This window comes from Diplotaxodon limnothrissa, linkage group LG4, assembly GCF_057381915.1.
Source record: "Diplotaxodon limnothrissa isolate DT_005_m linkage group LG4, D_limnothrissa_male_GT1.1, whole genome shotgun sequence".
Lineage (NCBI taxonomy): Eukaryota > Metazoa > Chordata > Actinopteri > Cichliformes > Cichlidae > Diplotaxodon > Diplotaxodon limnothrissa.
This window is the reverse complement of record NC_140599.1, coordinates 1524387-1540392: the sequence shown is the minus strand read 5'-3', so window position 1 is coordinate 1540392 and position 16006 is coordinate 1524387. Positions and strand designations below refer to the sequence as shown.

Here is a 16006-nt window from a genome sequence, read left to right as displayed (position 1 = left end):
GTCCTTTCCTTTGGCAAAATGGGTCAAAAGAAGGACTTGACGGGCTCAGAAAAGTCAAAAATAGTGAGATATCTTGCAGAGGGATGCAGCAGTCTCAAAATTGCAAAGCTTCTGAAGCGTGATCATCGAACAATCAAGCGTTTCATTCAAAATAGTCAACAGGGTCGCAAGAAGCGTGTGGAAAAACCAAGGAGCAAAATAACTGCCCATGAACTGAGAAAAGTCAAGCGTTCAGCTGCCAAGATGCCACTTGCCACCAGTTTGGCCATATTTCAGAGCTGCAACATCACTGGAGTGCCCAAAAGCACAAGGTGTGCAATACTCAGAGACATGGCCAAGGTAAGAAAGGCTGAAAGACGACCACCACTGAACAAGACACAAGCTGAAACGTCAAGACTGGGCCAAGAAATATCTCAAGACTGGTTTTTCTAAGGTTTTATGGACTGATGAAATGAGAGTGAGTCTTGATGGGCCAGATGGATGGGCCCGTGGCTGGATTGGTAAAGGGCAGAGAGCTCCAGTCCCACTCAGACGCCAGCAAGGTGGAGGTGGAGTACTGGTTTGGGCTGGTACCGTCAAAGATGAGCTTGTGGGGCCTTTTCGGGTTGAGGATGGAGTCAAGCTCAACTCCCAGTCCTACTGCCAGTTTCTGGAAGACACCTTCTTCAAGCAGTGGTACAGGAAGAAGTCTGCATCCTTCAAGAAAAACATGATTTTCATGCAGGACAATGCTCCATCACACGCGTCCAAGTACTCCACAGCGTGGCTGGCAAGAAAGGGTATAAAAGAAGAAAAACTAATGACATGGCCTCCTTGTTCACCTGATCTGAACCCCATTGAGAACCTGTGGTCCATCATCAAATGTGAGATTTACAAGGAGGGAAAACAGTACACCTCTCTGAACAGTGTCTGGGAGGCTGTGGTTGCTGCTGCACGCAATGTTGATGGTGAACAGATCAAAACACTGACAGAATCCATGGATGGCAGGCTTTTGAGTGTCCTCGCAAAGAAAGGTGGCTATATTGGTCGCTGATTTGTTTTTGTTTTTGAATGTCTGAAATGTATATTTGTGAATGTGGAGATGTTATATTGGTTTCACTGGTAAAAATAAATAATTGAAATGGGCATATATTTGTTTTTGTTAAGTTGCCTAATAATTATGCACAGTAATAGTCACCTGCACACACAGATATCCCCCTAAAATAGCTAAAACTAAAAACAAACTACAAACTACTTCCAAAAACATTCAGCTTTGATATTAATGAGTTTTTTGGGTTCATTGAGAACATGGTTGTTGTTCAATAATAACATTATTCCTCAAAAATACAACTTGCCTAATAATTCTGCACTCCCTGTACAATATTATAAATTTGTTTCATCCAACCGTTGTTTTCCACTTATTCAATTCAGGGGACTTGAGCCAGCGACTATAGGGTGAGAGGTGGGGTACACCCTGGATAGGTTGCCAGCCTGTCGCAGGGCTAAATCATGCAAGCTCCACACCAGATGGTAGAGTTCAACTCAGGACCATCTTCCTGTGAGGCAACAATGGGAACCACCATACCGTTGTACCACACGTAAATTTGTCAGATGTCATATTTTAAACAACATTAATATGATAAAATGGAAAATATATTAAAATTACAGAAATATATTTAAATAATCATAAATCACGAGGTGTTAATACCCAACAGGCTGCTTTGTAGTGATGTGTCGGTCGCAAACGAAATGGCTCTTAGAGCCGGATCTTTGAAGTGAACGACGCGAGCCGGGTGGGTTTTTTTTTTTTTCCTTTCTCTCACCCTTTTTCCGCTTCACTCCACAGCGAGCCTTGTGCTTTGTGCTGGGCAGAGGGGGGAGGGGCGGTAGTTACACTCAGTAGCACAGGAAGAGAGCGGGAGGGAGAGAGAGAGCAGGGACAACAAGGTCACATTAGAAAGGTATAGTAATCATCCACAACTATTTTCAGTTGCAGATGATACGGGATTCAGAAAGTTTATTCATGCAGGTCCATATGACAGAGAATGTGCATCTTCTTTTTGTTTTCATATTTTAATTTAATTTATTTGTGTTGTGGTTTGCAGTGTTTTGTGTTGTTTCACTTTAAATTTGTTTAAAAGGAAAAAGCTAAAAATTTTAATATTTAAAAGTTGAACTGTAAATTGTTGGTTCTTGTATTATATGATTTATTTATTCTATTTTATGTGGAGAGAATAAATAAAAGTATATTTATGGTGGCCCCCAGAGACAAAACACATACAAATTCCAAGGCACAACGGAAGTGCTCCAGGATGCTAGGGGGCAGTGTTGAGCTTTTGTTACCTCGTGTCTACACAAGCCAGGAAGTACCAACGACCAGATTTGGTGTGTGGTAGTAACAGGTAAATGAACATTTTTTTTAATCATTTGAATATATATTACTGTTGGTGTATAAATACACAAACAATACACACATGCTTTCAATTTTGTAATTTAAGTGATCTAGGTAGCTCTGTTTTGGAAGTTCAGTTAATGCTAGCAATGTGATTGTACGTGCTTTGGAGTTTGTACGTGCTTTGTCTCTAGGGGCCACCGTATATATTTATATATAAACAAGAGCCGGTTCTCTAAAAAAAGCCGGAATTCCCATCACTACTGCTTGAGGGGTCAAATTTACCAAAACAGATACTGCGTATGTGTGCATGCATTAATATTTTTGTGAGCCTATGTGTTTTGCAAATCTTTGATGTTGCCTTCTCAACTGACCCCAATACTCAACTGAGCCCCGAGGTGCAGTCTCATAGGCACACAATCCCACAGTCTGTTCACAGATGGAAGTAAATAATTGCAATTTGGCATCTTACTAAAAAAAAATACATTTGAAACTTTATGAATAACAACAATAATTCTATTTTAACATTAAAAATATCATGTTGACTAAAGAGCTTGCACACTGGTGGTGGTACTGGTGGATTAACCAATAAAGAAAAAGAAATGATTTTGTTGTTAATTTAGGTCAGCTGCAACATACACCTTCACTGGGTGGTGGTCTAATACATTTGAGTTATCTCAGTCATTTCATGTTAAATCAGCCAATTTTAGGTCAACCATCTGCACACATGGATGTTATTGCAGTGCAATTTTTATATTAATTATATTGCTCAAGATATTCAGACTGTGTTCTATATTAAAATACAAATTAACATTTTGTTAAATGTGTAATTTGTTCAATTCTTGAGAATTCATCTTCAGGTAAGCTTCATCTTGCCTTCAAATGTTTGTTGAAATGTTTCTATTCTTATGAAGTATTTCGTCTTGTAAAAGTAGCTTATATAATAGTTTTCAGTCACACAGAATACAGACATTGAGGCTAAAGGCATGATGGAGCCAGAAAATGCCCAGTTGGATATCAGTGTTCAAGCTCTGGTGGTCCTCAATGGTATGGCTAGCACTGCAGAGGCATATGGTCTGCTGTCTGGCCCTAAGCTTTCCACCAGAGCTCAAATACATGTTTGAAGTCCTGCAAAAAATATTTTGGAATCTTGATGAAAACCAATTATCATCCACGGCACATACTCTCAAAAACAAGCTTCTGCTATAAGTTGAACAAGACTGACGGGTACCAGCACAGGTTCAAACTGAGGTAACTAATTCAGATGGCTTGGAAAAATATGTTTAGTCTTGTAAAGAGTTTTGTACAAAAGTCTTGAACCATCCATTTCTTTGTTTTTATGAGGGAAATAGAAAATAGGTGCAATGTTTTATTAAAGTGTAAAGTGTGTAAGCATACATGGAAATGCAGTATTTCCCATGTATGTAGGCAAAATCAGAGTTTGTACATTCCTAATAATATTGAAAGTCAGTATTTGTTATGGCACTTGTATTCTTCAACACAGCCTGAACTTTCTGAGGTGGCGTTCTGTAATTTCTTTAAGTATCTTCAGGAATTATTCTCCAGGCTTCCTGAAGGACATTCTATGCTCTTCTGTGGATATTTCTGCCTTTTATTTCTTCTCTGTCAAGATGATCCCACACTGCTTAATACTGAGTTCCAGGCTCTGGAGAGGCCAGTCTATTAGGAGCTGGTGCGTACATGTGGCGTTCTTGGGTTTTTTCCTTTTTTGGCACAGGTAGGCGGGCCGGTGCTTTGCGGGAGCATTGCGCCCAATCACAACAACAGTCGCCTCAAGGCGCTTTATAATGTACATTAGATCCTACAATAATACATACAGAGAAAAACCCAACAATCATGTGATCCCCTATGATCAAGCACTTTGGCGACAGTGGGAAGGAAAAACTCCCTTTTAACAGGAAGAAACCTCCAGGCTCAGGGAGGGGCGGGGCCATCTGCTGCCACCAGTCTAAACCATGACAGAGCCTTCACGGTCTTTAAGTGCATTTTCACACCAATAGTTTTACTCTGGTCTGAAACTGTTAATTATTTTATAAACTTGTAGCTTTTCTCCATGATTTGGATTCTTTTTCATGCAGAAATGATTAGTCTGCTTATTGGCTAGATGTGTCTGTGACAGGAAAAAGTAAATACAGTAAAAAGGTGCTGTGTTCTATGGGAGAACGTGGAAAACGTACACTCATGGTAACTTTACATGGCTAGTTGCTAACCTGTTCTGACATTTGCACATCTATGGTACCTTGCCACATCCCTGAATGGAAAGCATACATGGCTATGGGAGGGGTTTAGCTTAAACTTGCAACATAAAACTGATAGCTGGGTTGGATTGAGATTGAATCATATTCACACCATGAATGAACCTCATTAGAGGTCCTTGGTAGAGATGGCACGATACCACTTTTTTATGTCCGATACCGATACCGATATCATAAATTTGGATATCTGCCGATACCGATATGAATCCGATATAGTGTTTTTTAATCAACAAAACTGTTTTTTAAATATCTTGCTGCATTTTGTATAAGTTCATACTCAAGTTTAAAACAACAACTACACTAAAGCTATTCTGTTATACCTGTATGCAAAAAAAAATATTTCATAGTTCAGCAATACTGATCAATCTAATAAACTTAAACCTACACCATCCTCCCTATTCTGGTATTTTAAAGAGTACTTAGCATAAATATTAAGCAACCTAACTAATAGGGTTCCAACTCCCAGCAACAACAAAAATAAATAAATAAAAAATAGGGAACCACCCCTCACGCTCCACCTCATGATGCTTAATCGACGTAATCAACCTTAATTTGATGCAGTGTGAAAAAAAATGCACAGAAATCAATTATTTTTCAAGAAATATTAAATAGATTCAACATCTTTCTTCAACAAAATTGCAGACTGCACAGATGGTACCTTCCCAAAGGAAAAAGTACTATAGCTTACTAGGGTATATATATTAGACTTAATAGTCACTATATACAGTAATTGACTTCTATTCATTTTACATCAAATTAAAACTTTGGGTGTCAGATAATTATTTTTTAAAAGCTCGACATTTTAAATGAGAATAAGAAAGAAAAGTATGTCTTTGTGCCCCCTTTTCCCTGTTAATGCCCTATCGGCCCCCCTGGCTAAACTTTGCTAGATCCGCCCCTGCACAGTTACGTCAGCTACGTAGAAAAAGATCCTCGAGTAGAAAGTAATATTAAATACATTCTAACAACAGCTGATCAAGCTTAAACGTGCTGCTGTTGTTCAGCCGCTGGTTTCCTCTTTCTGGTGCAAAGTGGGCCAAAAGCAAACTAGAGACACGGACTCGCGACAGAAAAGCCGATCAGCTGATCGTTAAGCAGTTTCACCATTGAAGTAGCAGCAGGAGAGGCAGTCGCTTGTTAAGCTTAATGCAGGAATGCTTTACAAACATTCAGAGATGGACTTACACACTTGCTTTACTTCTCTCGGGGATAACTTTGTCGGAGATGAAATGCCGGGTTGCTAGCGAAGCTCCAAATGCTATCCAGACCACCGACAGGTCGCGCATGCCACAGCCGCTCTATCACGTGATGCATACTGCTCCGACGTGCTAACGTTCTGAGGTGAGTTACGGCGTGTTGCAAGTTTTGTGAGGTGCTTTCGTGATATTTAATGGATCGGATTACATTTTTTATTTTTCTCCGATATCCGATCCAGTAATTTAGGTCAGTATCGGACCGATACCGATACGTAATATCGGATCGGTCCATCTCTAGTCCTTGGTGCTTTTTTTTGTTTGTTTTTTTGTTTGTTTTTGGGTTGGCACCCAAGTATGACTATTGTGGTGACATCACATGAACCGCACCAAGGGGGGGGAAACAAACCAGACCAGATTTTTAAACAGATTAAACTTTGCAGGATATTATCCTATTTCTTAAGCTTAGCATTAGCATGCTATCTGTGCAGTTTCTTGCAAGGAGCAAAGTTATGTTAGCAGCATAATGCAGTTGCACTTTAGCATCATCATCATCATCATCGTTTATTTGTATAGCACTTTAAAAACACACCAGGCAGACCAAAGTGCTGAACAACACAGATAAAATAAAAACTAGCAAAATTAAAATGACAATAAAATTCTTACAAATATGATCAAATTAACAAGAAAGGTATCAGTTTCCTACAGAGTTAAACAAAATTACACTCTTGTCCTTTTGTGCAATCAAGATAAAAATAGTTTCCATATCCACACTGTACACTGCCTTAGTATAAACAGGTTAATTCTTCTAACAAAAAACAAAAACTCGATATTAGACAGAATTATCTACACCGACTCTGATGACCCAGACAAATACAAAAGAGAAAAGAAATATGAAACATAGGTGTGTTGACTGCACAGGTGTAATATATGAGAACATTCAAGAATTATGTTTTGAATTCAACAGAAAATGTCACCATATAATGCAATGAGAGTTAAATGGCCTGGCCTGCATTTGTATAGCGCTTTACTCAGTCCCTAAGGCCCCCAAAGCGCTTTACACTACATTCAGTCATTCACCCATTCACACACACTCTCACACACTGGTGTGATGGCAGCTACATTGTAGCCACAGCTGCCCTGGGGCGCACTGACAGAGGTGATATAATGCAATGAGAGCTAGTGCCATACCATTCGTTATATCGGTATAATTTTTATGTGACACCACCAGTGTTGGGACTAACGCACTATTAAGTAATGCTTTACAGCAACTACATTATTATTGTGGTAACGAGCACGGTAACTAGTTATTATGCCAAAACCAGGAACGCGTTACTCGTTACTGGGATTTAGATAGGCTCATTGCTCGTTACTTTGTGTGGTGGCTGTCGCGGAGCTTCCTCAGATTCAGTAACATTAGCAGGTGGTGGAGGCCAGCAGGTGGATGAAGGAAAAGGGAGGCAGGAGGAGAGACCCGAGGCGGGCGCTGGTCCGAGTGTCAGGTGAACTGAACTTCAGGTAAGAAGTTATGACCTGCAGTCTATCTGGGTCAGATATGAACCAAGTTTAGGTGGAGTTTATTTTCGTTGTGATGACTTTTTCGTGCTGCGCACTAGCTAGCATGACGGGGTTTCTATACAGCTGGGTGGTGCTATGTTACTGATGTTGAACTTTATTTTGTTCAAAAGGTTAATTAATAGTCCTGTAAAAAATGGAATCGTCTCGTATTCAGAGAAAATATTACTCGTTTCTTATTGAGGTGAAAAGGAACAGTTTGTCCCGGACTTCAGCTAGAATGGAAAAGACACAAAGCTGGAGTTATTCTGTCTTTGCTGCACAGCTGCCTCTTCTTCTCTCATTCTCTCCCCTCCCTTTTCCTGTTTCTACTTCAGTCGTGAAACTGATCAATGATCAGCTGATCGGCTCTCTTGTTTGTTTATCGCTCACTTTGCGCCAGAAAGAGGAAACCAGCGGATGTCGCGCTAAACAACAGCAGCACGTTTAAGCTTGATCAGCTGTTGTTAGAATGTATTTAATATTAATTTCTAGTATCAGCTGATGTTTGCTGGAGCCACAGCTGTAAAGCTGCTGGTCATGATGTCGGTTTGGAGATGTGGTGAGAGGGAAACATGAAGATGAAACCAGGAGATGTCCTTACTGAATCATCAGAGCTGAACAGGTGATGGAGAAACAGGTTTACCTTTTAGGTGACATGGATGAGTTGAAGTTATGAACTGTTTCTGAGAGACAAATAACACCAGGATCCTTTTCTAAGTAGCTGACAGCTGGTAACTGTGCAGGGGCGGGTCTAGCAAAGTGTTGCCAGGGGGCAGGTAGGGCATTAACAGGGAAAGGGGGGCACAAAGAAATACTTTTCTTTCTTATTCTCATTTACAATGTCTCGCTTTTAAAAAATAATTATCTGAATCTTACAACAAAAAGCGCACATGACGTAGGCTAGAATCATGGCGGCGAACAACGACGGTCCTGGCGTGGGATTTCTCTCGTGGAAATATGCACATTATTTTTTCTTTTCTATTGGTAGGTGGCACAGTGCACTTGTGGCAAGTAAGCAAGCTAGAAGACTGGCAGTTGCTGGGTATCCAGTTAGCAACACATTAACAGAATTCTGAGTAAAACCAAAAGTTACTTTCCCTAGAACCTTCACAGACATATTCCCTTGTAACTAGTTACTCTGAAAGTAACGAGTAACTTGAAGTAATGGAGTTACTTTTGATAGAAGTAACTAGTAATGTAACTAAGTTACTAATTTAAAGTAACTTACCCAACACTGGACACCACGTAATCAAAAATTATATAATAATAATAATAATAATAATGGATTGGATTTATATAGCGCTTTTCAAGTCACCCAAAGCGCTTTACAATTCCACTATTCATTCACTCTCACATTCACACACTGGTGGAGGCAGCTACAGCCACAGCTGCCTTGGGGCAGACTGACAGAAGCAAGGCTGCCATATCGCGCCATCGGCCCCTCTGGCCAATATATCAGCGATATAGCAACACTATGAATATTCCTTAGTGCATATAACAGCAAGACAAGCCCAAATGAGTCCACGCTAAAGGTGGAAACCAACAAAACCACTTGAGGCATAAACACACAGGTTACGAAGGCATGCAAGAAACAGATACAAGCCGCTGTCGATGTGAAATTCAAAAGTAAACGATGTAAATACCAAATAGTGGACACAGTACACAGAAATGACTGATTTGGATAAAAGTAGTGTATCGTGCAGGCTCCCACAGAGTCACAAGTTTATTTTAGTTATTGATAAAAGTAAACCGCTAAGTTATGCTAAACTTAATAGGAATATGTTCTTAATCAGGTACCTGCTGTCACTATGAAAATACCTGCCCTCCATCATTAAACAGGAACTGTGGATAATGAAATGAAAAATTAAAGAACCCAATGTGAAAAATAAATAAATAAATAAAATCTACTGAAGATTAAGCAGTCCATTCACTTTGCAACTTTACACACGTGCAATACATAGAAAAAAAATAATTTTATTAATGGAATTTCCCCTTGTAATTTGAACAGTCTGCTGGATGACTTAAAAGGTACAGTGTGTAAAATCCCACCAATATATTACAGTATAGTGATGCGCGAATCATGAACGAATCACTTTACTGACTCGTGAATCATGATTCACAAGCCCAACTGACTCACTGACTCATCCCTGTTGCTGTTAGCAAACTCATTTCATTAGTAGAAATATATCTAGCTTATAATTAAAATTGTGAGGGAAAAAACAACAGACAGTTTCTTAACAAAAACATTTCTGCTCTGAAATGGAAGAAAAAACCCTGAGTAGAAGCTCACATCAAGACAACAGCTCCTCAGTTCACAGTAGCATCGCTCTGCTAACATGCTAACACCACATTTAAGTTACTCACCCCCTCCCTCCTGGCTCACAGCTTCTTCTTCTTGGTTGACAACCAATGTTAAGGCGCATTACCGCCCCCTGGCTCACAGCTCAGTGGACATTTAGATGAGAAAATATATATTTAACACATTTGAGGAAAATACTAATAAAATTAAATAAAAATAAATAATATAAATGTTCCCTTTATAAAATTTTTTTTGCTCTTTTTGCTCTATAAAATAGTTGTTTTCTTTTTCAATCACTCATCTTAGCAGTAGGATTTACATGAAAAGAGAAACAAATTAAGTTTGAGTGAAAATGTACATTTTTTGCACTCTCTGGTCGACTGACTCAGTGAATCAAATGACTCAAAAAAAAACAATTCACTTTGGTGAGTGACTTATTAACACTCGATTCAGTAAAAAGAATCAAATTTACCATCACTATTACAATAAATTACAGCTTGCAGTCAAGTGAATTCTGTTTTCTTATCCCTCCTAATTTAATGCTAGCTTTTTAAATCCCCATCAGTATTCTCGTTGGAACATTCTGGGTCAACTGACTACTTTTCAACAAACTTACAACAACCTGATAACAGCAGTTCTGAATAATAATTTGTTTATTACGCACACTGAAGGACATATCCAAGAATGACTCCAGGATTCCCCACAGTGTTACTGGAGGAGAGGTAATCCCATCCAGAGTATTTATGAGTGCAATAACCGCAGTTTTATCTGAATCAGGAGGTTAGGGTTAGGGCTGGAGGTGACTGGAGGTCATCCAGCTGTGTGTGTCATGTCGGGTATTACCTGCATACTAATGCAAATGTATGCTATGGTTTCTAACAATATGTATAATGTATAAGGAAACATGTCAAGTGTAAATAGAACTGTCCTAAGGACAGAGCTCCATATTAGCTTGAGTGTGTTAAGAAGCCACCAGTTTATTTATAGTGCTTTTCTATTCTAATTTCTATGCTTTATATAACATGTCTCCTTCATCCACCCACATAGCCATTCATACAAGACCCTTTTTAAGGTCTAAGTGCTTTTTCTCTAACATTCACGCTGTGATGTAATCAACTCAGGGTGCAGCATCTTATCCAAAATTACTTTGGTATGCAGACAGGAGCAGCCAGGGATTGAACCAACAGCTTTTCAATTAGTAGAGGCGTTTTAAGTAAAAGTGTTTTAATTCCTCCCACCTTTCAGGCCTGTGGTACATGGGATATTATTAAAGACAGGTTGCATATATTTAAGACTGAAACATTAATTAATGGAAGGACTTCTTTGAGCAGTCTTGTAGGAATGGTGTTTAAATCCAAAATACTTGGTTTGGGTTAAAGTTTACCCTTTCACTTCCCTTTCTAGTTATTAAAAGTAATCACACATGTAATTAAATATAATAAATAATAATAAATAGAACAAAGGAAAATTCAGCTCAACAGAGCTTCGTCACCAAAGAAAGTTGGGGTTCTTCTAGTTTTCTTCTAATCTAGTCGAGTCATCTTCTGCCTTCTTTGAGCTTCTATTTTGCTTGCTTTAAATTTTTATTTATATAACACCAAATAACATCAACAGCTGCCTCAAGGATACTAGAAATTTGTCTCAAGCTGATCTCTGTGTGTTTCTGTCATTCGTGAAACAGGCTTCACCCAACTGACTTAGAACTGCATTCATCTTCTAAGTCAGTTGGGTGAAGCATCTTCATCTTCACCACCGCAGCATCTTGAATCTGGGGAGCCTGTCTTAAATCCAATCTCTTCACAACAGACTTTAAGAAAACAGAACATAAAGTCTGTTTTCAGCAGCACAAAAACCTGCCTCCTATTAACCTCAGAAAGCCTTTCAAGAAGACAAGAGTAAAGGTACATTATCCCTTGGTTTAGATTGCATATAGAACTTTCTTATTAGACTTTGTCTGTACTTAAGATTATTTGCATATTTTTGCATTTAAGAAAATACTTTCTTTAAAAAAAATCAACATGGGACGTACGCACAATCAAAGGATCTAGTCAGGGTTTTTTTTGGAGAGATGCCCTCAGTTAAACTTTAAATCATTCCCATTTTAAAAATGGAAACCAATGAGCAGCTCATTCTGAAAGATGCGTGTTTTTTTTCTTTTGAATATTTATGCTCATTACTAAGACCAAAGTATTTCTTATCTGATGAAATAGATTGCTCAATTACTAAAATAATCGGTAGCTGCAGCCCTAACAAAACAGTCACCCTGACTAAACGAGTTATCCTCTCACTCCTTTGAAATGGATTTAAACTCCTATGGTAAGCATTTCTGACAATTTCCTTTCCTACTGTCGAATATTGGCTCCAGTGTGGTCAGTGGAGTCTATCCAAACTGTTTCTCCTTGTACCGACTGGGACTTGTTTCGTCTCTCTGCTCCATGATGCAGACCACGACCGTGGCCCAGTTGTAGCATGGTGTGGACAGTCCTTTCTTGACATTAAAGTGTTTAAAACAAAGGGAATGGTTGTTGATTTTCATAAACACTGATTTTCATCCCTGCCCCGTTTGTATTCATGGTCAAGAAATTGAGGTGGTAGAGAAATACAAATATCTGGGCACCACTGCTGATGAAAAGTTGAAATTTAAATTGAATACAGACACCATATGTGCAAAGACTCACCAGCGTATGTATTTGTATCAGAAACTAAGTGATTTTAATGTGAATAACATTTTATGAAAATGGTTTGTTCTTGTTTTATTGAGTCTGTCTTAACTTTTTCTTTAATCTGCTGGTTTGGGTCTCTTAGCTCGAAAAATAAGAAGAAGCTGGAGCACATTGTTAAATTGTGTAGTAGAGTGGCAGTATAAAGCTAAATGATCTTGCCATCCTGTATGGAGGGTTGGATTATGGAGATATTCCATATATGAATGCTTCTGCTCAATGTCTTCGAACGGTTGATTGCATATCGTGCTTCTCTGAGGTTCATCACTTTCAAAATTTCACACTCACCACTGTGAGTTATACTCTCAGGTAGGATGGCCTGCTCTGGCCAGTCGGAGGAAATCTCATTTACAGTTTTATATAAGGCAATACTGGGATTGCTGCCTTCCTATATATGTTCACTGCTTGCAATGAAACATGTTGGTCATTATTATCTTCGTCCGCGAGGTTACTTGTTGCGTTCTGTTCCATTTGCCTGAACTGAACTTGTGGAAATTGTAATCTGGACCAGGATGAGACTGAACATTTCCAGATAAAAGAAGAAAAAGAACAATGGAGCATTTTTGTAATAGTACAGGAATATAAACCAGTCATATGGAATAATCAATCAATTAAATCAGATCTCCACTGATGATCAAGTTTGAAGAGCTTTTCTAGACTGTTTTTACATCTCACCTGGACAGAGAGCTGTCAATAAAATCAGTAAAAGAAAAAGCTACATGATAGACACGTGACAGGAAGAAAACAATGGTGAAATCCACACTAGTGCAGATAGAAAGCTGATTCAGGCCAGCTTTTTGGTCCTTTCCAGTCACATGATGATGATGATGATGATGAAGATGATGATGCAGTGTGACATCACACATTAACCAGGAAATCAGGTTAGAGGAAGAATGCTGTGAATAAATTTACCAAAATCAAACCAGCCTGGGTCCAAAATAGGATGGTCACATTTTTGGGGGCTTAATATATTCAGCCGGATTTCTAGTACTGAGGGCTGTACCATCCAAAGTAGGCTAAATGCTGTCTCTCCTAACAACACCGGGTTTTACAGAGACTGTTTCCCCCCATGGTTTGCTGGACATCATTCACACAGCCATGCACATAGTGCAGCTAAACAAATCATGACCAATTGGGGAGTGGAACACAGAAAACTACAGAAATCCTGCACTGTGTTACTGTTGGGCAAATATATGGATCTGCCTCTAATCTGTAGAAAATTCTGTTAGGTCAAAAAAGTAAGAGGCAAATGATTAGGCCAAATACAAATGCATACATAAATGTTCATATATTTGTCACAGAGGGAATTTTAAAAAAATATGTACAGAAGTGATTCATTTTCTGCATAAGTGGGACAAAATATCCTAACATCTTTCTTGGATTATGCTGCCAATCTATAAGATGAACTGGATCGATGTGCCACTGGAACTGGACTAAGCCTGAGATAGAAACTCGGACTGTTTCTGAATTATGTAATACAATAAAGAAAGACATGAATAACTTTCAATATTATAAATATGGGTCTGTTACAAGGTGAGGCATGTGTGTTCCATATGTCACACACAGCTATACACCCATAACATTAGTGTTGAGCATGAAGAGCGGGGTAACTCCATCAAGTTACCTACACTGAGCGCACAGACGCTTGGCTGCTACACCTGCTTTTCAAATAATATGGAGTCAATAAAAAAGAGGGCAGTGTAAATATGCAGGAAAGAGGTTTAAACATCACAGGTGGCGATGGCATCTGTCTGTGTTAGCTGCTGGACGTGCATTTCACAGCCTCACCTGCAACATCTGTTGAGACTCTTCTACAGACTTCAGAAGCACACCAGCCATGTGTGTCTCCACAAATAGAAGCATAAATGCAAGCCAAGACAGGGAGAATGGTAGCAGAGTGTGGGATTTGCCCTGTAAAAATGTACCTGAAAGACCTAAAATATCAGCATAGCTCATTGTACTGAACAAAGGGGGCAGACAAGGCAGAAGGAAAGTATGTCTGTATGTATGTGGGAGAAAGAGTGGGGGAAAGAGAGAGTGGGAGAAATGTCATCCAGAGAGACTGCACCGAGACACTAAGCGACATAGAAAGCCACACCACATCGACTTGAGCCAACAAACTGCATTGCTTTCAAACACTTATGCACACATATAGCAATAATATAAATGCTAATTATAGTCTAGGAGACGGCACACATCCCAAAATCCATATACTATTCAATTTAAAAATGCAGGCAAATATGAAACCCGCACTAAATCAGTTAATGTGAGATTGCATGATTTCAATGAACAGTCGTCAGCACAGAAACATGGGAGATCTACAACCCCCCAAATCCCAGACAAAATCTGTTTATTCTGACCGCCATAATGCATGTCGATAACAATTAGGTCAGCATTCTTGTTTTATTTAACGTCACGTGCCATATCCCCTGTGCGTAAAATGATAGCCCTTTGATCTGTTTAGGGTGCGTAATAAGACGGCTTCGCCGGATCTGGTTACCTCTTATCTGACCAGCGGTGTGGAGCGGATCCCTGTCGCAGCACTGACAATTTCAAATCCTCTTCGTCGCTCTTTAAATCCACAGACAGGTGTAGCTTCGCTCCTGTGTTACCTCTGCCTCGCTTTGTCTCCCGATGAAGGCGATTTGCAGCACGCAGCCAGCTATGCACAGCGAGGGGAGCGAACCGGCAGAGGCTCGGCTGCTACGGCGTCATAGAAGAGGAGTCAGTGAAGAGGTCTCACTCCGACAGCGAAGAATGGCGTCGTTTTCACACCTTCCAGTCACATAAAGCAGCAGTGCTATGCGATGCGACTCACCTCCACATACTATCTAAACATGCGTTTGAATTTCCCTTTTGTCAGAATGATTAAAACACATCGCGTAACTTCACAAAACCTTTGCTTCGGAAACAAGGTTTGGTTGGGTTTGGTTGGTGCACTGTTGCTAGCTTTAAATCAAGGTCACAATTTAGATTTTAAAGCAATTAAAAGCTGGCTCATGGCACAAGCAGCCATTCATTTTACTTCAGTCTTTCTGGTCCTATTTATGTCCCTACATTTAATTTCACCTCCTCTGTCTCTTCCTCACTCTTTTCTTTTTATCTGAAAATCTGAAATGACATAAATGTAACAGAGAAATGAACAATACTAAATCAGGCTGTATCTTCACACAGTTTTTATGTTATACTGCTGTGAGTCTGGAGTTTTGGTCATACTGAAGCTACAAAACTCTTGTCGTTTTTGAGATATTAGTATCAGAACCATTAGCAGGAATTTAAAAAAAAGGAAAAATCTCAAGTGTAATGAAAATTGATAAGAACTAGGTCACCTCTAATTAATGAATGTGTTGCTCTAGGTTTTTTTTTACAGTATGCATGTATTCTTTATGGTGGCACAGTGTGTGAGTCAGGGGTTATAGTGAGGATGAAGTCGCTTAAATGCAGCAAATGACATTTTCTGTTGGAAGTTGAAAAAGCAGAAGGAGTCAGAGCTGAAATCTGCGTCTGTTTAATTTTCTCCTTGAAAGCAGAGATATTTTAATCAATTTATAGCAGTGTGCTGCTCTCTCTCTCTCTGCTGATATGAATTA

At 39.3% G+C, this 16006-nt stretch overlaps 1 protein-coding gene across 1 annotated transcript in view; it reads right to left on the bottom strand.

Moving 5' to 3' along the window:
* LOC146632982 (junction plakoglobin a-like) overlaps positions 1–15083 on the bottom strand; it is a 127564-nt gene extending 112481 nt beyond the window's left edge. Inside the window, exon 1 of the mRNA XM_085351256.1 lies at positions 14917–15083. The gene's annotated coding sequence lies outside the window, so the exon portion shown is untranslated. The remainder of the gene's footprint in view (positions 1–14916) is intronic.
* Positions 15084–16006: the final 923 nt, after the last annotated feature.